This window comes from Grampus griseus (genome assembly GCF_964374135.1).
Source record: "Grampus griseus genome assembly, chromosome: 15".
Taxonomy (NCBI): domain Eukaryota; kingdom Metazoa; phylum Chordata; class Mammalia; order Artiodactyla; family Delphinidae; genus Grampus; species Grampus griseus.
The window spans coordinates 12,135,291-12,159,465 of record NC_139009.1 but is presented as its reverse complement, the minus strand read 5'-3'; positions in this window follow the sequence as shown (position 1 = coordinate 12,159,465).

Below are 24,175 nucleotides of genomic sequence, written 5' to 3'. Positions count from 1 at the left end.
CATCATCAACTTCAGAATCTCTTCATTTAACTGTCCCCTTTATATGGTGAGGGAGAGTGAGGTAGGTGTGTTTAGATGTATTTGTGGCATTTGATGGAAATGTGACCAAGATTTAGGGCAAATACAGCCCAACAGAGCACCTCTCCTTCTCTTAGACATTCCAGATAGAACTCTGGGAAAACATAGTGAAAACAGCAGAAATAGCTGTTGTGTCAGTGCTCACGTTGGCGTTCTGAGAAAGGGCACCGGTCTCTACCTTCCACCAGGGCTTGAGTCCAAGTGTTGTCACCCTTTCACTGCCTCATGGAATAAGGAAAGAGGAGATAGAGGGAGCTGGCCATGTTCCAAGGGGCACTTCAAACCTGTATGTGCGACCACGTAATGAACATTGAATCTGTTGACTGGTAATTGGGGCATAATTAATACTCTAGCCTTTGAGCCATTTGATGGGAAACTCTCCTCTCATGAGTGGTGGAGGAACCTGGGGTGAGGTGGGCAGACAGGCAGGAAGAAAGGAAGTAGCTCGCTCTCTTCTGCAGACGCCTCTGCTTTCGTTGTGTAGATGAAAAAACAGTGGCTCAGAGTGATCACATTTTTTTTTTTTCTAAGTTTCACAGCTGGTAAGGAGCAGAGACAGATTTTGAAGTCAGGTCTGCGTGATTCTAACTGATTCCAAATGGTCCTGTTTGTCGTTACCCTTTACTTGGCTTCCTGATGTGTGCAGTGATTGAGGAACAAAAAATGACAGGTGGTAAAGGAATTGCTACAGGCGTGCACATAGACAACTGTCCAGAGGGGCAGAGATGTCACACCAGAGTTGTGGATGACTCGCAGCTACTAGTGGAATTTTAGTTTTATAAACATACGAAAGAACTACCCCCGCTGCTGCCCACACATGTCACTGCTTGGCACTTAATGTAAGAAGAAATTATCCCGTATTTCATGTTACAACTCAAAGTGATATTGATAACCAAAAATATACTGGTCGCCAAGAGAAATATTCAGTGTAGTTTATTTTAAAAGGCAAGAAAGTTTATAACAAAGAGATTCTATAAGCATATTTCATGACACACTAGTAATTCAAAATTGAACTTCTGAAAAGAAGAGGGTTTAATGGCCAGATAAGGTTTTAGACTACTGCGTTTTATGTAACCCTTTAGGTGACTCACACTGCATAGTAGCCTATAAAATAAATATGATAATAAATATTTTTTTATTTTTGCCTTGTTTAATCCAGCATTGCCCAAACTTTTTTGACCTTAAAAACCCTTTTATCACCCTTATAATTCAAGTCATGGAGCTAGATTTCAAGAGAATTCACTGTGGAAAATGAAGTATAATAAATTATAGACGTATTTAACTCAGAATGTGTAAATTAAAATTTTTTCCTTTAAAATCTTTTAAAAAGAAAAGTTCTGCTACTTAACAGGGTAAACTCCAGGAACGTTCCTTAGATGGCATGTCTCATTCACTTCAAGGACCTTTCTTGTTCCTTCCCAGATAAAATAGTTACAGAGACTTTACATATTTACTCTAGAAGCTGTTCCTCTCATTTTTAAAATATTTATGTTTAGCCTCAGTGCTCAGACCTGTCCCTCAGACCATAAAAGTACTGATGGGCCTGACATGGAAATTATTATACCAAAAAAAAAAAAAAGAGAGAAAAAAAAAGAACATTACGTCCAAACTGCAGTGAACATCAAAAAGAAAATAGATAAAGACTGTTTTCTGCATATTAAGCAAATGCCACATCAAAGAATCTCATAGACCATCACAAAACCAGCAATCAAAGGACAGGCACCTTTCGTTGGATGTACTCAGTGCTCTCTGCTGTGAGTAAACGCAATGAAGCGTTTGAAGGCGACAGCACAGGAAACACATGAAACCTTTTCTTCTCTCTACAGCAAATCAGTGACTATGTGTTTCTCTCCTACATTCTGTCTGACAAGCAGCAATTTTTTTTTATAAAAGAAAGATGAATGAGTTAATGCGTACTGTACAGATGCAGTACAGATAGTTACCTGCCAGCTGTGTGAAACTAGGGAGAAGCTGAATGGTCAACATATGAATAACCCTTATCATTCAAACCAAAGGGTTTTGGAACGTAGCGATGGTTCATGTCTGATGGCAGAAGGTCCCAGTGATTCTTCATTGTTACCAGGGAGCAATAACCCCTTGACTCCACCTGTGAAACAAATCCCAAGCTCCTTATACCTGGAATATTTTGTTCTACAGGACACTGCAGCCTGCTGGGAGTTCTGCATGGGACTCAGGGAAGTATCAGTAGATGTCACTGTGCAGGGGCCAGAGTCAGAGCCCATCAGAAACTTGCCAGCATGCTTGATGCTGTCATGCACCATTTCAGAACTGAATTCTCTTCTTACTTCTCCGTGCGCTATTTTAGACAAAATTTCTAGGACATCCTGGCTCTCTCTCTGACACCTCCTCCACCCTGAACTTCTAAAATTGTCACTGGTCTGTTACCTGGGGATCCTTTGATTCTCCATAACTGGTCCAGAGGTGGAAAAGATCTGACGTATTATATAGTTCGATATGATGTCCTTTCCTAGGGGCTGCATTTCTGCGCCTATGATTCACTGACTTCCTGTTGAACCCCTCCTCCTCCATTGAACTGAATTGATGCTGCACTGTAGAATGTTCCAATCTGCTGTGGGAAACCAGTGCAGAGGGCCGGGGGAGGATGGCACAGAGCGCAGGAATGGGATTGGGCACTGAACATAGATCATGGTACCGGACGGTAAACACCTCAGATACCATGTTCACGTGGAGGTGGGAAAGGGAGCGAAATCCTATGATCTGGAACTGAGATAAGGCCAAAACCAAACTGGTGTAGGCTATGAATAAACTAAGGGCATTCTGGGGACTATTATAGAACAACCCCAGAGTGCCTGGCTTTACAGGTCAGTTGAAGTCACACTTGGGTAATACAGTGGCTTAAAGATACAATGATCATAATACACATACAAAATAAATTCCTAAAAGATGAGGATGGAATTCTGGGAAGTAGTCTTTGAATAAACCGATGACAGAGCACAGAAAGTTAGTATAGTCAGACTCCATTTTATTGCATTTCACTTTATTGCTCTTTGCAGATATTGCATTTTTTTACAAATTGAAGTTTTATAGCAACCCTGCATCAAGCAAATCTGTTGGCATTATTTTTCCAACAACATTTGCTCATTTTGTGTCCCTGAGTCACATTTAGTAATTCTCACAGTATTTCACACTTTTTCATTATTATTATATTTGTTTTGGTGATCTGTGATCAGTGAGTGATCTTTGACACTATTTGTAATTGTTTTGGGACACCATGAACAACACCCATATGAGACAGTGAGACAAATATGTGTGTGTTCCGACTGCTCCAACCTAGCCATTCCCCTCTCTCTCTCCCTCTTCTTGGACCTCCTTATCTCCTGAGACACAACAATATTGAAATTAGGCCAATTAATAACCCTACAATGGCTTCTAAGTGTTCAGGTGAAAGGAAGAGTCACACGTCTCTCAATTTAAATCAAAAGCAAGAAATGGTTAGGCTTAGTGAGAAAGGCATTTCAAAAGCCAAGTTAGGCTAAAAAGCTGGGCCTCCTGTGCCAAACAGTTAGCCAAGTCGTGAACGCAAAGGAACATTCTTGAAGGAAATTACAAGTGCTCCTCCAGTGAACATGAAAACGATAAGAAACAGCTCTCTAATTGCTGACATGGAGAAAGTTTTAATGGTTGAGATAGAAGATCATACCAGCCACAATATTCCCTTAAGCCAAAGCCTAATAAGAGAAGGCCCTCACTCTCTTCAATTCTTTGAAGACTGAGAGAGATGAGGAACCTGCAGAAGAAAAGTTTGAAGCTAGCAGAGTTTGGTTCATGAAGTTTAAGAAAAGAAGCCATCTCTATAACAAAAAAGTGCAAGGTAAAGCAGCAAGTAATGCTAAAGAAGTTGCAGTAAGTTATCCATAAGATCTAGATCAAACAATTTAAGGTGACTACACTAAACAACAGATTTTCAATGTAGACCAAACAGCCTTGTACTGGAAGAAGATGCCATCTAGGACTTTCATAGCTAGAGAGGAGAAGTCAGTGCCTGGCTTCAAAGAACAGGCTGACTCTCTTGTTAGAGGCTAATGCGGTGTAGCTGGTGATGTTAGGTTGAAGCCAGTGCTCATTTGCCACTCCAAAAATCTTAGGGCCTTAAGAATTATGCTAAATCTACTCTGCCTACTCCATATGAAACAGCAAAGCCTGGATGATAGCCCATTGTTTACAACATGGTTTACTGAATATTTTAGGTCCATTGTTGAGACCTACTATTTAGAAAAAAAAAAAAAGATTTCTTTCAAGATATTACTGCTCATTGACAATTCACTTGGTCATCCAAGAGCTCTGATGGAGATGTACAAGGGGATTGATGTTGTTTTCATGCCTGCTAACACAACATCCATTCTGCAGTCCATGGATCAAGGAGTCATTTCAACTTTCAGGTCTTATTATTTAAGAAAAACATTCTGTACTGCTATGATAGTGATTCCTCTGATGGATCTGGGCAAAGTAAATTGAAAACCTTGAAAAAAGATTCATCATTCTAGATACCATTAAGATCATTCATGGGGCTTCCCTGGTGGCGCAGTGGTTGAGAGTCTGCCTGCTAATGCAGGGGTCACAGGTTCGAGCCCTGGTCTGGGAGGATCCCACATGCCGCGGAGCAACTGGGCCCATGAGCCACAACTACTGAGCCTGCGCATCTGGAGCCTGTGCTCCGCAACAAGAGAGCCCGCGATAGTGAGAGGCCCGCGCACCGCGATGAAGAGTGGCCCCCGCTTGCCACAACTGGAGAAAGCCCTCTCACAGAAACGAAGACCCAACACAGCCAAAATAAATAAATTAATTTATTACCCCCAACATCTTCAAACAAAAAGATCATTCATGATTCATGGGAAGAGGTCAAATACCAAAATGAACTGGAGTTTGGAAGAAGTTGATTCCAACCTTCAAGGATGACTTTGAGGGATTTAAGACTTCAGTGGAGGAAGTCACCAACCACAGATGTAACAGAAATAGCAATAGAACTAGAATTAGAAATGGAGCCTGAAGATGTGACTGAACTGCTGCAATCTCATGATAAAACTTGAACGAATGAGGAGTTGCGGCTTACGGATGAGCAAAGAAAGTGGTTTCTTGAGATGGAATCTACTCCTGGTGAAGGTGCTGTGAAGGTTGTTGAAATGACAACAAAGGAACAGGTTTTAAGGGTTTAAATGGATTGACTCCATTTTTGACAGAAGTTCTGCTGTAGGTAAAATGCTGTCAAACAGCATTACATGCTGCAGAGAAATCGTTCACGCAAGGAAGGGTCAATCAATGTGGCAAACTTCAGTGTCGTCTTACTTTAAGAAATTGCTGCAGCCATCCCACCCGTCAGCAACCACCACCCTGATCAGTCAGCAGCCGTCAACGTCCAGGCAAGACCCTCCACCAGCAAAAAAGATTACGACTTGCTGAAGGCTCAGATGATGGTTAGCATTTTTTAGTAATAGAGTCTTTTTAAAATTAAGGTATATGTACACTGACTTTCAAGACATAATGCTATTGCACGTGCTAGAGTACAGTAACATGTAAATATAACTTTTATAGGCGCTGGGAAACCAAAACTTTGTGTGACTTCATTATAGTATATGTTTTATTGTAGTGGCCTAGAACTGAACTGCCATAACTCTGAGGTATGCCTTTACTCTTAAAAACTCAGGATAAAGAATAACTCAGAAAGTGTCTCTGTTCTCAAGGGCCTCAGAGTCTAGGTGGGATGTCACCATTCTTAGATGTTGTTGCAATACCACAGGATAAGCGTTATACTAGAAATCAATGTCAAGTGCTATGAAAAGGCACCAACTAACTGTGTGTGGAAGAATCTGAGATCTCACAGAGGAGGTAATAATTGGTGGACCCTAAAACAGAGGTTGAAGCACATGAGGGGCAAAAAAGAAGGGGGGCATTCCCGGCCCCGTCTGGATCAGAATGACAAGAGAAGAGATGTACAAGATGTATTCAAGGGGTAAGACAGAGTTTGGTTTGACAAGAATGTTTATCTCAACATTATTTGCAGTAACAAAAAAGTGGAAACAATGTAAGTATCTATAAATAGTAAATGGAACATATATTGTGATATTAAAACAATGAAATATATTATACAAATGTTTTATAAATAAAATATATAACAGTTGGAGACACATCTGGAATGGCAGAGTGAAGGCATCTGAAAAATAAGCTCCAACATAAAAGTAACACTGACCAAAAATGTTAATATCAACTTTTTTACAACTCCGGAAACGAATCAAAAACTTGCAACAATCCAGAGTGTTTGTTCAAGAAAAAACACTCAGCCTCTATAAGAATAGTGAGCTTTTTGGTAATTTAACTTGCCCATTCCAATCCCTCACTTTCTAGCTTTGTAATAGCCTTAAACAGTGACAATCTGATAGCTATATCAGCTGTGAAAACTAGCAACATGTCAGCCACTGCAGGCAACAGAACAGATTTGAAGCTCACTCAAAAGCCTGGCCCCAGGGCTTCCCTGGTGGCGCAGTGGTTGAGAGTCCACCTGCCAATGCAGGGGACACAGGTTCGTGCCCCGGTCTGGGAAGATCCCATATGCCGCAGAGCGGCTAGGCCCATGAGCCATGGCCGCTGAGCCTGCGCGTCCGGAGCCTGTGCTCTGCAACGGGAGAAGCCACAACAGTGAGAGGCCCACGTACCAGAAAAAAAAAAAAAGCCTGGTCCCGAAAGAAAGATTAATATTTGACCAGACTGATTGATATCTCATATCCATTTTCAGGGTATGTCTTTATTTGCTCTGTGCAAACAGTTGTTATCCTTAGGATGTTTATTGAAAACAATCAGGGAGAATTTTACAATGCAGATAACTGACGCAGCCATACAGGATGGGACTAACAAATGTCTGGCCGAAACACTTAAAAGGAAAAAACTGGGGAATGAGATATTCATAGCAGGCTTTGAAAATCTCTGACTTGTTCCTGAGACTCTGGAAATCCACACATGTGAAGGGCTGTGCCCAGGAAAGACAAGAGAAGGCTCCCACCTCTCACCTCTGGCTGACGTTGAGGCTTTGCAAAAGCAGGAAGTGGAGACTAAAGCAGAGTTGGAAATTGCCTGCTGGGGTTTTGAAGATATGTCCCAACATACCCAGAGCCTCTCAGCAAAGACTGCCAGACCTGTTGGTCCAAGACATAAAAGGACATCTCCGTCCAGTCAGTAGGTGCCCACTAAGCTGAGTGAAGACTTCAGTGGCTACACACAACCAAGAAAAAATACTGAACAAACAGCAGAAATAGAAACAGCAAAAAGCAACAGCAACAAACTATACTTTATTGGTGGGGGCGGGAGTTGTGTCACATTATATTTTTTTAATGTCCAATTATTTATTTATTTTTTTTTTTGCGGTACACGGGCCTCTCACTGCTGTGGCCTCTCCCGTTGCGGAGCACAGGCTCTGGACGCGCAGGCTCAGCGGCCATGGCTCACGGGCCCAGCCGCTCTGCATCATGTGGGATCCTCTCAGACTGGGGCACAAACCCGTGTCCCCTGCGTCGGCCGGCGAACCCCCAACCACTGCGCCACCAGGGAAGCCTTTTAATGTCCAATTTTAAACAAAAATTTACACTAAGAGAAATGTAAGGAAACAGGCATGTATGGCCCATACACAGGAAAAAAGCATTCCTTAGAAACTTTCTCTAAGGACACTCAGGCACTGGACTGAATAGTGATTTTAATTCAGATATTACATATATGTTCAAATAAATAAAATAAATCATGTCTAAATAAAGTGTGAAACTGATTTTATTTAAAAAAAAAACACAAAATATAAAACTAACCTGCCATCATGCTTTGCTAATTCTCCCATGGATGCCTCTTTTCCTACAGTCCTTTATGGGACTGTATGTGTCCTATCACTTACCCATTCATATTCCAGCAGCACTTTGAGGGGCCTGAACAGTATAGCTTCTAAAACAAAGAATGCCACTCACCATCCAGTTCTACAAGAATTAAGTAAGTAGCCACTGTGGTCATCAACTGACAGTGTATCCTAAAGAAATTCAGGACAGGGCTTCCCTGGTGGCACGGTGGTTGAGAGTCTGCCTGCCGATGCAGGGGACACGGGTTCGTGCCCCAGTCCGGGAGGATCCCACATGCCGCGGAGCGGCTGGGCCCGTGAGCCATAGCCGCTGAGCCTGCGCGTCCGGAGCCTGTGCTCCGCAACGGGAGAGGCCACAACAGTGAGAGGCCCGTGTACTACAAAAAAAAAAAAAGAAATTCAGGACAAAAACTAGGAGGAGGCACTCTGTGTTTTGGAAAAACCAGCCCTTTAAATAGTTAGAGATATCTCAGGGGAAAAAAGTTAATGAACCCAGATTCTTGCATTTTCCTACCTAGAAAAAAACACTAAAATCAGCTGAGGTATCTGTTCCTTGTGACTAGCAGTAACCTTTTACCAAGATGTGTGCTTGACTGCATGTATTCTCTAGCCAAAATTATATATACATTGGCTTCTTCCCCTGTCTCTTCAGAGCAGTTCCCCAGAGCTATCTGAGAGATGGTCTCCCAGGCTACAGTCCTCAGTAAGACCCTGAATAAAACTCAACTCACAGCTCTTATGTTATGCGTTTTTTTGTTTGTTTGCTTTTTGTTTTCCAGTCAGTAAGCTGGGTCACTGATCTTGGCTGCATTAACAGTCCCTTCACTCACCTGGCACTGGGCATAGCCCGTCTTTAGTGCTGGGTATCTTTTCTCTTGTTTACTGTCCTCTATATAGACTATAAACTCTTGGAAGATGGAGCCACGTCTGTTTGCCTTTGTCATCCCTAGAATGTGTGCATAGTGATAGGCACATACTCCATTCTAAAACATTATTGTAACACTGCCACATGAATACACTGGTGCACCACCTTGCCAAAGTTTAGATCCTGAGTTTCAGTGTATATGGGAATTTTTTTTTTTCTTGTTAAATACACAACAGAAAAGATGAGAAAACATATAGAAACAAATGAGGATTACTGCAGTTACAAATAAAATGGACACTTCTGGGCATTTAAAAAAAAAAAAAAAAGGAAACAAACGAGGATTGCAGCCATGAAGTAAAGATGCTGGCTGATGACAAGGACTTGATATGGCTCCCAACCATTTTAAGCAGATATTTTTAAAGAGTTCCATATAACAACAACAACAGTAAAAATGATAATCAAATACTTGATATTTATTTTGCTACTGCCAAGTCCTATTTAAATATTTTGTATGTATTTTATCTCCATGAGAATACTTAGAGCTGCCTTTCCCTAAATACCAGTGAGGATTAAGTAATTTAGCCACTGCTAATCCATGTCAGTTTCAGCACCTGTGTTCATGATGTCTTCATGTACACTACATTTAAACCTTGCTGTGTACACGTGAAATTTCCCTCGTCTACGCCATCTCTATTTCCAGTTCCCATGCCCCGTATCCAGGGCAAATCTGTTTAATATGGTTGTAGCCACTTGGCTACGTCAGAACTTCTGTTGTTCCCTTAATCTGCTTTATTCCTCAGGCAAATTGGAAATAACTTTTCCACTGACCCAAGGTAATCAAGAATTTTAAAAAGTAGGTCCGTGGGTTCCTTGTGTCCATGAATTATCTATCTTTCTAGGTATGCAAAATACATCTTGAGAATGTGAAGGAAAGGAGAAACTCACCCTGTATGAAAGGGCTTCTTAAGTACTTTGTTAAAAGGAGGTGCGGAGTGCTTCCCTAGTGGCACAGTGGTTGAGAGTCCGCCTGCCGATGCAGGGGACGCGGGTTCGTGCCCCGGTCTGGGAAGATCCCACATGCCGCGGAGCGGCTGGGCCCGTGAGCCATGGCCGCTGAGCCTGCGTGTCTGGAGCCTGTGCTCCGCAAAGGGAGAGGCCGCAACAGTGAGAGGCCCACGTACCGCAAAAAAAAAAAGGAGGTGTGGAAACCTAAATTCAGATGAAATTTCCAGGCAGGAGGTGCAGAGCATATCTAAGTCTTTAAGATTTCCATTTCCAGACTAGAAAACAATTCAAGTCAGCTGTAAAGACTATCAACATAAAATGGATTTCAGAGACCTGATTTGATTTGAAAATATCAGACTCCAGAAACCAATTTATGAAGGGGAATTAGTGTGAATAACATGTTCTAATCTCATAAGCATGTGAATGAGGTGTTCCTTCTTCTGGCCCTTCTCACTGTTTTATATTAAAGCCTGTTGAGAAATGCCTTGCTATGCCTCCATGCAGACAGGTTTTACCTTGCTCTGGTAAGAATTATCTTGTATCTTATACAGATCTCTTCTTTATGAGAGTTGGATCCTCTTAGGCCCTAACTTGAGAGTCTGGACCATCCTGCTGTAGTGTTTAAAGGGGCAATGTGTGAACAGAACAGGGTTCATGAGTCTTTAGCTTCCTCATGTAGAAACATCTGGAAGAATTGAGACCACAGCTTTGCAGACACTTTTGGGCCTCGTTGGCCTTTCATGAATAGGCCGGTAAGGATGTGTCAGAGCTGTACACTGTGAAGGGCCCTGTGGTTCCAGAAAGGCCAGATATCCTGGATGTTTTGTGCATTGAATGAAAGTATTGCAAATTCTCTGTCTCTGCTGTTCCACACTCATGATGGGATGACAGGAATGGGACCACCTTTCATTATGTCAGCAGTGGTTGTGAAAGGAAAACGTCTCTCTTCCTTCCTGCAGCTCTAGCTTCTGACCTTATTCCTAAGCCTCTGTTCTCATCCTTCCCTATTTCCAGTCACAAAGACTGTCACCTGTTTTCTCAAAGTAGCTGCAACATCTCTGCCTGTCTGGCTTCTCAACACCCTTCCTGCCATAGCCGTGATAGTCTGGAGTGTTTTCTTTCCAGGAGCGGTATTTTTATTTTGTGTTTCAACACCACTAGTGCTTTCCCACTCCTAGAGCCTCTCTGTCTGTTTAGCGTGAATAAACTGTCTTTTTCACTTTGGGAATATTTCCTTTGATTCTGAGTATGTGTTTGTAGTGCTAAAACCTCTTAATTCTAACCTGTTGGGCAAGGCCCCTCCCTTCCCTACTGTGGAGGAGACTGAAGCTGTCCCTCGGGAGGAAGAAGTGACCCTGGAACACATCCTGTTCATCCTCCATCCAGTGTCCTCTCTTCCCATCAATCCACGTGGGATGGACTGGAGGTGGCTTCTTCATGATACAGTGAAGGCTGCCTCATTTTCTGATACAGCCTCACTGTGTTAGCCAGGATTCTCCAGAGTAACAGAGCAATAGGATACATATGAGGAAATTCATTATAGGAATTGGCTCATGTGATTATGGAGGCCAAAAAGTCCCATTATCTGCCACCTGCAAGATGAGAGGGTTAGAAGGTCTGAAATTCCAGGAAAATGAGGATAGAGAGAATGCTATCATTAAAACTGTGCTTTGAGAAGAGAAGTATGGGAATAGGTGTCAGATAGAAGAGTGAAGCAACAGGCAGTGGTATTTCGCACAACACAGTCATTTAAGTGTGAATTGCTAAGAGTCAACACAAAAATACATGGAAAGAAACTTTTAAACTTGTTGGATAGAACTGCCAGAATTCAACTTTTCTTGCTTCTGGGAGTTGTGGTGCGACTAATGGGCTGACTAATGAAAAGGAATTGATGTGTTAATTTCCCAGGCATCATCAGCATATTTTTGAAGCAATTCTACCACCTGATTATACCCTGCTTAGGCGAGCACTAAAATTTACATTACATAATTAGGGAAGGCATGGCTGCCAGGAAATGGATGAAATTTGAAGACAAACTTCCTGGGGCTGAAATTTAGAAGAGACGGGAGTGAAAGTGATGGAGAGGAATCTTCCTTTGTTCTGCTATGGTGAGGTTGAGATCAGATTTTCATTTCACCAATTTTTTGTAGGTTCCCATGTGGCAGGGACTGACTCCTGTATGAGGTTGAAATTCATATAGGGTGATCCCACACTTTTCTATCCTTACTAGCAAAGACTAACTGAAATGAGTATAACCATGTGCCTCTAAGAGAATTTTCTTAAATATAAAATGTTGGTGATGGGGCTTCCCTGGTGGCGCAGTGGTTGAGAGTCCGCCCGCCGATGCAGGGGACACGGGTTCGTGCCCCGGTCCGGGAGGATCCCACGTGCGGCGGAGTGGCTGGGCCCGTGGGCCATGGCCTCTGGGCCTGCACGTCCGAAGCCTGAGCTCCGCAGCGGGAGAGGCCACAGCAGGGAGAGGTCCGCGTACCACAAAAAAAAAAAAAAAAAAAAAAAAAGGTTGGTGATATTCACTTAACAAGGCCATTAAAAATCTTAAAAGAAAATAACATGGAAGTCTTTACAGGGCCTGGCATATGAACAGGACTCAGGAAATATTGGTTCTTTTGTTGCTCTACATTTGTGAAATGAAGAGGTTGGACTCACAGGTGTCTGAAGTCTTCTCCATCCTGACATCCTAAGGCTGTGAATTCAGAAACTCTTGTCACTAGTCACGTGTGCCTCTTCAGTTTTCATTTCAAATAATTAAAATGAAATAAAATTAAAATTTTTAATAAAATTAACAGTTTAGTTGCACTGACTACATTTCATGTGTTCAAAAGCCACTGAACCCAACAGAGGTGATAGGGAACATTTTCATCATTGTGGACAGTTCTCTTGGGTAGCATTAGCTAAGAGTTTGAGACATTACGCTGGGGTTTTTTCTTTAGAACATAACTTCAAGTTGTTGGGTCAGATATAAGTTCAAAGAATAACAGACATGTACCTCAGTCCCAGTTGAGTTGACGCTCCCAATGGATCATTTATTTCTTTATATACTCATGCTTTACAGCCAAGGCTGATCTCTATGTCACGCATATCTGTGAATCTCTGAATTAATTCATGCTTTCCTCAAGTGGTAGTTACACAGCATGACAAGTGAAAAGCTTGGAAGGGATTTTGTGATAGAGAGTTCTAGGGACAGTCTTAGCTCCATAGCATTCCCTCTCTGTAGGGAGAAATGCATCTCAAGGACTGAACTCACATCATGCAGCCTCCACATCTGTCAGGCACGGTACTGAAGACATTCACACACATTACATCATTGAAAACTCAAAAATTTTTCAGAAGAGGTATTAATGTTCCAGTTTTACAGAGAAGGAAACTAAAGATAAGAAAAGTAAAATAACTTATTTGAATCACACTGCTAGTTGATAGGTAAAATCAGGGTCCAAATCCAGGACTTCCTGTCAAAGTCTAAACTCTTTCCACTGCAAAAAGCTATGTGAAAAGCTGGAGTATGTTAAGTTCTGCCTAACTTGTACAAGTGCTGTGTGAGCACAGTGAAGAGAGGCGTCACTGGAGGATTCATTCACAAGAGAGCATTTGATTGTGACAGCAATAGGAAGGGAGGGAGAGGAGAGGACACTTCAGGAAAAGGCACAGGCATCCAGAGAGCCGCTTGATGAGTGACTTTTCAATATCCTGTGATTGAAGGAACTAGTTCTGTCTTCCCTCTTAGGACTCTTCCTGGGACTCAGGGCTAGTGTGGTCTGGCCGCAGCTGCCCCAGGCCCTTGGCACACCTCGCTGGTCACGCTGAGTGTCTTGATGTAATTCTCATTTGCCTTGTGGATAAATGGCATCTTGTGACTGCTGGTCTGCTTCACTGTAACATTTCTTTCTTCCTCTCATCCAGGCTTGGACATCATCCAGGACCTTTGGGCAGTGTGTCTCTCAGCGCTGTGGATAGGCAGAGAAGAAAGAGATGTAGTCACAATCCCTTTTCTCTTAATCTTTAATTAAATTACTGAAGCTCCTATGTTTTCTTTAGCAGTTAAGGCCAATGAAGAGGGATCTTTCCTCTAGGGAAGTACCATCTACTAGAACTCTCTGTGAAGATGATAATATCTTACATACGTGCTGTCCAATAAGATAGCCACCAGCCACATGTGGCTACTGAGTGCTTAAAATGGGAAGACTAATTTTTAATAATATTTCATTTTAATTAACCTAAATTAAATTTAAATAGTCATATGTGGTTAGTGGCTACCATATTGGACAATGCAGTTGTAAGGGATCCAGATTATGGATATATTCTGTCTTTTATAGCTGTCTTGAGAGTAATATTCACCCCAAGAAAGTTCACCTTTCCTTTTGGAAACAGTTAATTGGTTCCCTACACCTGGAAAGGTCTGAAGACACAGGCTAATTTCAAATTCTGCACTGTAATTAGTTTTGCTACTTATAATGACTCTCCAAAGACAACCTCAGTGTTGCCAAATTCTATGCTCACTTCTCTACCCTTAACTTGCTCAAACTCTCAGGAACATTCTACATTGACTATTCTATCCTTATTGAGATCCATCATTCCCTTGGCTTTGGGGACACTATACTCTTCTGATTCTCTCCTTATCTCCTTGACTCTCCTTTCCTTAGTCTTCTCTAATTTCTTTTCTATTCTCAATTGTATAGAGACCCAGAGGTCTCTTCTCTAACACTCCAATTCACTTATCATTGAATAATATCTATTTGTCAGTGATCTAATACTTATCCCCAACTCCAGCCTCTTCTAGGGAGCACAGACTCAGACTGGTATATATAAGGCCTCCTTGACATATCCATTTAAATGTCAGATATGCATCTAAAAATGAACATATTTGAAACAGAACTCTTGATTCTTCCCCAAGTGCTACTCCTACCCATTCTAAAACAGTACCTCCATCCATTCTGTTCTTTCCTATCTCAGTGAATGGTTTCACCATCCTTCCAGTTTCTTAAGCTAAAACCTTGGTGTTATCCTTGATTGACATACTCCCGCATAAGCAATGCGTCAGCAAGTCCTCTTGACTTTACATCTAAAACATTTTGCTGATAGAGCCTCTTGTCTTCATTTCTAATGCTGTGACCCAAGTCTAAACCACCACCATTTCTCTTTTCACTTTACCATTTCTTACTTGGAATATTGAAATCATTTCCTAAGTGCTTAGCTGCTCCATGGCTTCTCTTTTTCTCTTGAAAAAATATCCAAATTTTTTCTCTGGGGCAGGAAGCCCTTCCCAATCCAGTTTCCAGCTTCCTCTCTCCAACCTCATCTCCTGTCAGTTCCTCACTCTCTTACACAACTCTAGCCACATTCATCTGCTTCCTGTTCTTTGGTCACATTGAATTCGTTACTCACCATGAGCCTTAAACCAGCTGTTCCTCTGCCTGCAACACTTTGCACCCTCATCGTTGCATGGCTGATTCCTTTTTATTATTGGGGTCTTGGAAGAAAAACAAAGTCCTTAGAGTCCTTGGTGTGACCACCCATGACCACTTAGTCTAAGGGGCACCTTGGTTGCTCTCAGTCACCTCACCTCATAGCACTTATCACCTGAGCTATTTTGATTATGCATTTCTTTAATGTCTTCCTTCTCCCACAAGAATGTAAGCTTAAGACAAGCAAGAATCTTGTCTTGGTTACTGGCTGTATCCTCAAAGACTAAGATAGTGCCTGACACACAGTGGATACTAAATATATATTGAATAAGTAAATTAATGAATCTTGTATGCAGAAAGAATTTAATGAAATTTAAAAAAATCCTCTGAACTATTGCATTATTTAATTTTTAAAAACATCTTCTAGGTAAACAGTACTATTATGCACATTTTGAGGATGAAGCTCAGAGAAGCCTTGAGATGTTCCCAAGTTCAAAAATCTTGATGTGAGAGAGGTGGTCATAGTTTTCCTCCATTCAGTATTAATTTAAAACAGCACTTAGCTTAAAAGACAACACATAGTGTGCACTTAAAACATGTAAAAATTACTGAATGGAGTAATTATATCATAGTGGAAAAGTTGGGCCATGCTGTCTTATTATCCTAATTTACAGCACAGTGTAATTAGTAGATAGTCATGTATCTTTGATGGAAGATTGAATAAATAAATTAATTAATGAATAAGTTACGTAGTTTTCTTCCATCTTTAATATTCAATCTTTCTACATCATGCATAAAATGGTTAGTTATTAGTTATAACTGGTTATCTAATTGAATTAGTATTGGAGAAAATTTTAAAGAGACTATCATTATAATTTTTGAGACACGTAAGTATCAGGATTACAGATTTGGTATTCACATATCTAGAACTTCAACAACCATGCCTGGGTATGAATTAAAATTAGACAAATTGGAGGGGGGTCTGGGAACATGGCTATAGCAAAGACATAGTATTTTGTTTTTATTTTGTATTTTTTTTAATCTCTCTGAATACCCACATGAAAACCAATAGAAAAATTAGATAACAAAACCAAAACCCATGGACAAAATTTACCACAAAGCTAAGTCACAGATATCCCCATGAATCCCAGAATCCAAGCCTGTGAGGACAACCCACCCCCAGCTATGGACCAGAGTAGCATCAGCATCTGTGTTGACATCAATAGGCGGAAGCAGAGACAACAGCAGAGAGAAGGAACACGGCTTCTGAAGGACCTGAGACTAGAGCCTCAATCTAGCCAATAGGCATTTGCTTTAAAATGCTGTGAACCACTTTGAGAAAAGCAGCTAAGGCTGACATAGTACTGCCCACTGCAGTAGCAAAATCCACAGCAGTGCCTGAAGGCGCCGTTGCATATTGGCTGCCGTGAACATTTAAAACTAAGCCACCAGGGCACCCTCCCAGGACAGAGCCCCACACTGCTGAGATGATCCAGTGTTGAGCAGGCTAGAAATAAGTGGGGGGAAGTGTAAGAATTCTAAATAAAGTACTAAGGAACAAAACAAAGAGGTGTCAGAAAGAAGGCTGCCATATCTTTGAACCCTCCATGAAAATAAGAGAGGAGGGAGCTCTGAGCACTATCCTGAATGCCACCTCTTTCTAATAGCTGAAGGAAAGCATTAAGTATTTATTCTAACTAATCTATATGAACTGTAACACTAAGTATACAGGAAGCATATGAGACATTTTTTCTTTATAAAAATACCCAAACGAATAAATGAAAAAGAAATGAAAGGAATAGAAGATCAGCACTTTGTAATCCCCAACGAATTAATGGATATAAGCGTTGAGCAGCAACATTTGCTGATATCATAATAAGAGTGAAGCCCAGGCGTTCTGTGCCTCCTGATGAAAGAGCATCACACCACCTCTAGTCCTACCGAAGGGACTGAACATGAGACAGATCAAGCTTCTGAATGCAAGTACTAATTTGCAAGAAACGCAGAGGACAGAATACGTTGAACCGCACCATGAGTATACAGTCAGCATCATCTAGATTGTGGGAAACTCTACAAGCCAAATGACCCGTTTTTTCTTTTTCACCAGATATAAGAAAATGAAAAGGATAGAGGGTGAAAACTGTAGGTTAAAATAGACTTAAAAGACATAACATTGTATTTAACTAGAAGATTAAGCTATAGGATGTACACTTGGATAATAGAACTATAAGGAAGTGATTATGAAAATCAAAGTAGTGGTAACATTTGGGGAGAAGGGTTGGGTTATTACTGGGATGAGATGCCAGCTTTCTGGGTTAGCCGGTGAAGTTTCTTTTCTTTTGTGACCTGGGTTGTGGTTAGTGGGTGTTGATACCTTATAATAACTCATTAAGTGATACATTTTATGATTTTTGTGCGTGTATTTATTTTATGTTACAGTAAAAAAGGTTTTAATAATAGACTAATCAATGTTTTAGATTTTTCTAAGAAATGGTAAGCTATTTGGGGACTATAGAAAGATTTCCAGGGATGTGATACGGCAATTGGATTCAATTAGTATTGTAAATATTAGGGAGAACCTTGGGGACCTGAGTGAATAAATGGCCACAGAAGAGCTCAAATCACTGCTGTGTTTTCATTCACTGTCTCCTCGGGATCAGAGTGGAGAGGAGTGAGGATCGTGCTGGTATTGTGTGATAAACATTATGAGAGGGGTCGGTAAAGCTCTGCCTGAGAAGGACACTGGGGGCTAATCACTGTGCTTCTCCAAGCGGAAGTCAGCAGGTATTCAAAGCGCAGGCGCCTGAAGAGGCTGAAGGAGGTGCTGAGTCACTGGGAAATGCAGCTAATTAGTGTGCCAGGCTCTCCACCAGGTCCTGTAGAAATGCAAAAGCCAGAGCTGCTGTGACTGTAATTGTTTCTGTAAGATTCCAAGAGTCAGCTTCCCTTTCCTAAGGCATAAACAAATCACAGAGAAGATGGTTCTCTCTGAGAGTATAATTGCCTAATACTTCAGTGCTGGGGAGAGGAAAAGGTAAGACAATGAGTAAATTGACCTTCTCTGAAGAATCTATCTCTAACAAGTTGATTAGGACAATCCTCTACATAATCCCTGGCCCAGACTCAGAAGTAGCTTTGATCAGTTCCATGATATGGTGCCACCGTTCACCAACTTGCCCCAAATCCATTCACGTATCTCCATCCGTCCAAGCCTTCATCATCTCTCTTATGGGCTACTGGAAATAACCTCCTAACTGGTCTCCCTGATTTTTTTGGTAACCCGTTAAATCCATTCTACATGGTGCAGTTTCCTGTGTGAAACCTTTCAATGACTTTTAGTGACACTTAGAAAAAAAAAAAAGAATCCAAGTGTCATACCACAGTTGCCCTGACTGCCTTCCTGAACTCATTAACTATCTCTCTTCCCTCCCTCTGCTCACAAAAATTCAGGTACCCTGCCTTCCTTTTGTTCTAGAATACGGCAAACTCCATCTTACATTTCGGCTTTGCACTTGTTGGTTTCTCTGTCAGGAAGTGAGTGACCCTAGAATTTGTATACCTAGCTCTTTCAAATCAGTCCAGTCAGTTCAAATGTTACCTCTTCAAAAGGCCCCAGAAGGCCCAATTTAAAGAATAGTTCTTGTGGGTGCCCAGCTAGCTCAGTCGGTAGAGCGTACGATTCTTAAAGAGAAGTTCTTACTCTTCTTATTACATATCATTGCTATATTTTCATCGTTATACTTTGACTATCAGAAATTTCCTTGTTTACTTTATTTACCTGTTCATTGTCTTATCTGGCTCCACCTTCTAGAAGTTAGCCATCATGCAGATAGGATGTGTATGTTGTTCCCCATGTTTCCCCAGCACCTAACCCCATGCCTTCCATAGTAGATGCTCAATGAATATTTGCAAATGAATGAAACAGACTGCTCACCGATTTATGAAATTTCACAACTGCTTTCTTCCTGGTGCCATTTACTCAACAAATTCACGTATTAATCTGTGTAATACTCCATCCTACTTTTTACAGTGTATTTTGTTTAAGAGTGAACTAACTACTTACCGTTTCCTGGACACATCATTCTGTCTCATGCTTTCTTGCATTCAGCATTGTCTTCCATCTCTGGGCCATGTCTTCCTTTTATTTCCTTGGTGACTTAGGAAACTTTTTCATCTTTTCAACTTCTGCCCACGCCCAAGCTTTGCAATATTGATTGATGGCTCCTTCCCAGTTTATCATCCTACTTCCTGTATTACTTTGGAACTTTGTGCAGTATCATACTCCATTTTAATACATTTCACAATAATGAAAAGTGAGAAAATAAAAAATGTGTGAATAAATCCAGGTTCCAGTTTTATGTATGAACTAAGCTGGGCACTGTTGGTATGTATGACAATGTACATGTCTATTCCAGTGGACCAGCCCAACGGTGATTATAGGGAGACTTTATTTCCGTTCTGTATAATTGAATTGAATTTAGCATTAGGAACCTGGCCTTCATGCCTGTGGTCCTACAGAGTATTTCAAATCATAGGTAAACGTCTGTGGACAATACCTTCACATTGGCATTTGTATAAATTTGATTTCATTCACTGCGTGTTCATTTTATAGATTGAAACCGCAGTTTTTAGGGATCTTGCCATCATGTCTTTATAGGCTTCCTGTATGTAAAATGTAAAGAGTGGTGTGGGGATTCTGTATAGCAGCATAGTTAAGACCAGAACCCTTGGAACCAGACTGAACCCTTAAGCAAGATAGTTAACTTGTCTATTGCTAAATTTTCTTTTCTGTTAAAAGAAATAACTGTACCTACCATAATGGGTTATGGTGAGAATAAATGACTAACACTTGAAAAGTGCTTCAAAAAAGCATTTACATAGTAAGCACCCAACATAGTTGTTAACATTGCTTTAGAAGGTGCAAGAAAACCAGTGTTTTCATGTGACTCTGAGAGCTTTTAGATTCTTCAGAAAGCTTGTGGTAATCTGTTTCCTGATCATAAAATATTTTCACACTTTGGCCAATCATTAGCTCTGGGACTATTTTCAAAGAGACATGAATATGAATGTGTTCACTGAGGTATTACTGACAGTAGTAAATAATGAGAACCATGATCACTATTTTAAAATATACCAAATTAATAGTTGTCTAGTGGAATATCATAATGTTGCTGTTAAAATAAAAGTTATGTAGACCACTTCAGAACATGAAAAACTCCTTGTAATATGAAGTAAAAATTCAAGATTTAATGGGGTAGAAATTACATAGATTTATGTAAATTCAAAACTTGTAAAAACAAGTCACATTTGGTGATGAAGTTTATATACTTATATAAAATGTTCTTCAAGGCCAAGTACAGAAGATATGAATGTACACAATATCTAATACCTATTCAATGCTCTGTAAACATTAGATTGAAAAAATGATTGAACCAATGATAATCCAGCATATGGTTAGATAGCTATGACTACGAATGGGAACAGTAGCTCAGCATTTAAAATTGTGTTGTAATGAAGCGGGGTTCTCAACTTGGGGTAATTTCCCCATCACCTTGCCCCTAGTAACATTTGGGAATGTTTGGAGATATTTCTTTTTTTTATATTAATTAATTAATTAACTAATTTTGCTGCGCCAGGTCTGAGTTGCTGCACGTGGGATCTTTTAGTTGCAGCATGAGGACTTCTTGGTTGCGGCCTGTGGACTCTTAGTTGAGGCATGCATGTGGGATCTAGTTCCCCAACCAGCCAGGGATCGAACCCAGGCCCCCTGCACTGGGAGCACGTGGTCTTACCCACTGGACCGCCAGGGAAGTCCCCATGTTTGGAGATATTTCTGATTGTCACAGCTGGCAGGGGGTGCTATTGGCATCTGGTGAAAATAGTCCAGAGATACTGTTAACATCCTTCAAGGCATAGGAACTTCCCCTGCAACAAATAATTATCCGTTTCAAAACATCCATATTCCTACTGCTTAGAAATCTTGCAGTATGGGCACACCTCTACTATCAGAGTCTCTCAGGAGTCAGGTCATCACTGGAAGGCAAAGGCAATTCTGTTAAAGAGAAATCTAGGTCTTTGGGGAATCTTACAGAAACTCAGGAGTTATTTCATTTATCTGATGGCTCAGGTATAATTTAACTTGGGTATATCACATTGACTTTGACATGGGGGTCTTTAATTCAGATTTTGAATCTCCTATCAAATTAATTTATCTCTTGATGATACAGAGAGACCACGGAGGGGACCACTCCCTGACTCCCAGCAAGCACTATGCCTAAGCCCACCGGGGCTGGGCACTTCACAGCTGTGGCCTTACGCCCTTCCCCATGACCTTGTCCTGCCCCAGCCTCAAGGACAGCCTGCACAGGGGGCTGGGCTTTTGTCAGGGAGCAGAGAGTGGAGGGAAGAGGCTATTTTAAAGAGAAATTGCTGCACTTTGAAGCTTTCCTCTAAGAGAATGAGCACTTCCTGTTCTTCCAGATTCAGGTTCACCTTCTGTTCAGAGGCTAGCGGTGCTCCCTTTGTCCCTCCTCCTCCCCTGTGCCAGTGCCACCTGGATGCCTCCTGCCCCTTCTGGCTTGAGAGCCACCCCCCCCCACCCTGTCCAGTGTTGATCGTGTGCATGTACATGTGTGTGTGAACACAAAAATGTACTCATAAGGCACACACACAAAAAGGCCATTTTGTCAGTTGCAACATTGTGAGCCATAAATGTGCATGTCCTCAAGGAAATAAATGAAAGGAAATGTGATTAAGTGTCTAGACACTTTGCTTCTCACCTCTCTTTCAGTCTCCCTATCATGCAACACACACACACACACACACACACACACACACACGCACATCAATTGAGTAGTCATAGGCAAGTCACTTCACCTCTCTTTGCCTCATTGATCTATCTATAAAGTGGAGATCACAGTTTTCCTGCAGGTCTGTTCTTGCCTAGTTAATGTGTGTGTGTGTGTGTGTGTGTGTGAGAGAGAGAGAGAGAGAGACCATTGTTCCACAGGGCAAAATGTAACCATAGACACAGAATCTCTCTATATATCTGTGAGTCTCCTTTATTACACTTAATACCTAAATAGCTCACTGTGGAGAAATCCATCTTAATAACATAAGGTTATTGGCTCAACTTTATGGATCTTCCTTTGGCCTTTGTGTATGAACAGGAATTCGTTATGACTGAGCTTCAGGAGCTCAGTAAAGGCTCTAAACTGATGTTACTCATTCAGAACTTGCATTTCAGACTACAGAGGGGTGCAAGGTCAATGCAAATTTCTTTTATCAGGTAACGATAACAGGAAATGCTCTATCATTATTTAAAATACATTCCTTTGTGACAGGATATCATTTTTGAATGATCTAAATGTATGTTCCCTGTTTTAGATTAGATGATAAAAACAAAATCATCTTTTTATATGCAGATTTTATAATATTATTATCACAAATTCATAGGACATCAAATAGTCAATAATTGCTGCTATCATAGTTCTGCCACAAAAGGGGTCTACAAATCAACTTGGCCAAAAGAAAAGTCATTATTCATGAAAGCTGCCATGAATTTTTAACTATTATGTTGTTAATAACAGCATATAGAAAGTCAGCCAACTCAGTTATTATTAGGAATCTTTTGCAACTGCTAACATTGGTGTGTACAGCAGAGTACTTAGACTGTGGGTGTAGGATTCATACTTCCTAAGTTCAAATCTTTGTTCACTTCTTAATAACTGCAAACGGGCAATTTATTAAATCTCACTAAGCTACAGTTTCCTCCTCTTTAAAATAGGGATATTAATAGCACATACCTCATAGAGTTGTTGTGAGGATTAAGTAAGTTTATGATACAATGCTATTACTGCAATGCTAAAAACTTATCAATTATTCTTATTGTGTTGCTCCAACTGAGGAGATCTTGCTTGGAGAATAAAAAGCTTTAAAATCAGTCAATTGAAAATCTCTTTGGAAACCTGAAGAGTTTTGTTATGAATACAACAAATCAGTGTTGATGAAATCCTCTTACGTCCTTCCACCATCTTGAACCAGCATGTAATCTACAGCCAATATCACTTCTGTTTGATTTATAATCTCTGTGGTCTTTGATGTCCTCTGTTAGACATTCATCAGTGGAAAGAATGGATTCTTATTCATCTTTAGATCCCTACATTTCCTTGGGAAAATTTTGAACATAATTAGTAAATATTTATAGATCTGACTTTTCAATATTACCATTAATAATTTTACATTTATGTATTTTTATTTCAGCTATTATATTGTTTGAACTATCTTAAAATATTACAATGTAGACCATGGTAATGATCAAAGCAAACCACATAGAATTCTCCTGCCTCTCTAGTTATTATGATTTAACTGTCTATCTTCAGTATAATAGACACTGCTTAGAAAAAATTTTATTTCTTATACTGTGTATTTTTGTCAAATATGGCATATTGATTAGTTGTGCTTGTCTAAGGCATGTTCAGATAAGGTTAGTCAGTTATACATTAGAGCACTTGGTCCCCTACAGTATAAGAACGTATGACCCTCCAAACTCTGATACCTGAGGAGTCAGGGAATTTAGGCTATAGCACTGCTCCACCACAGATGAATTGTGTGACTCTAAGTATTTCACTTAAATTTTCAGAGCCTTGGGTTTCTCATATGTGAAAAGGGTATAGGATGAGCAGATTATTCAATTATATTCTTATTCCAGCATATTTTGATTGTTAATTGTATGTGATGAACCCTTTAAAAAATCCTTTTGGGGGGCATGTATCAAATTGTGACATTTTAAAGAAAATAGAATTAATAGACGTACTATTTAGGCATGCTGGTGGTGTTTTAGCTTTAAAACCAAGATATCTGAGTTTGAACTGTCATTTTCAGAATAATTGGTACATGCATGATTTTTAAACATGGTATGATTTATATGGGAGTTTTGAT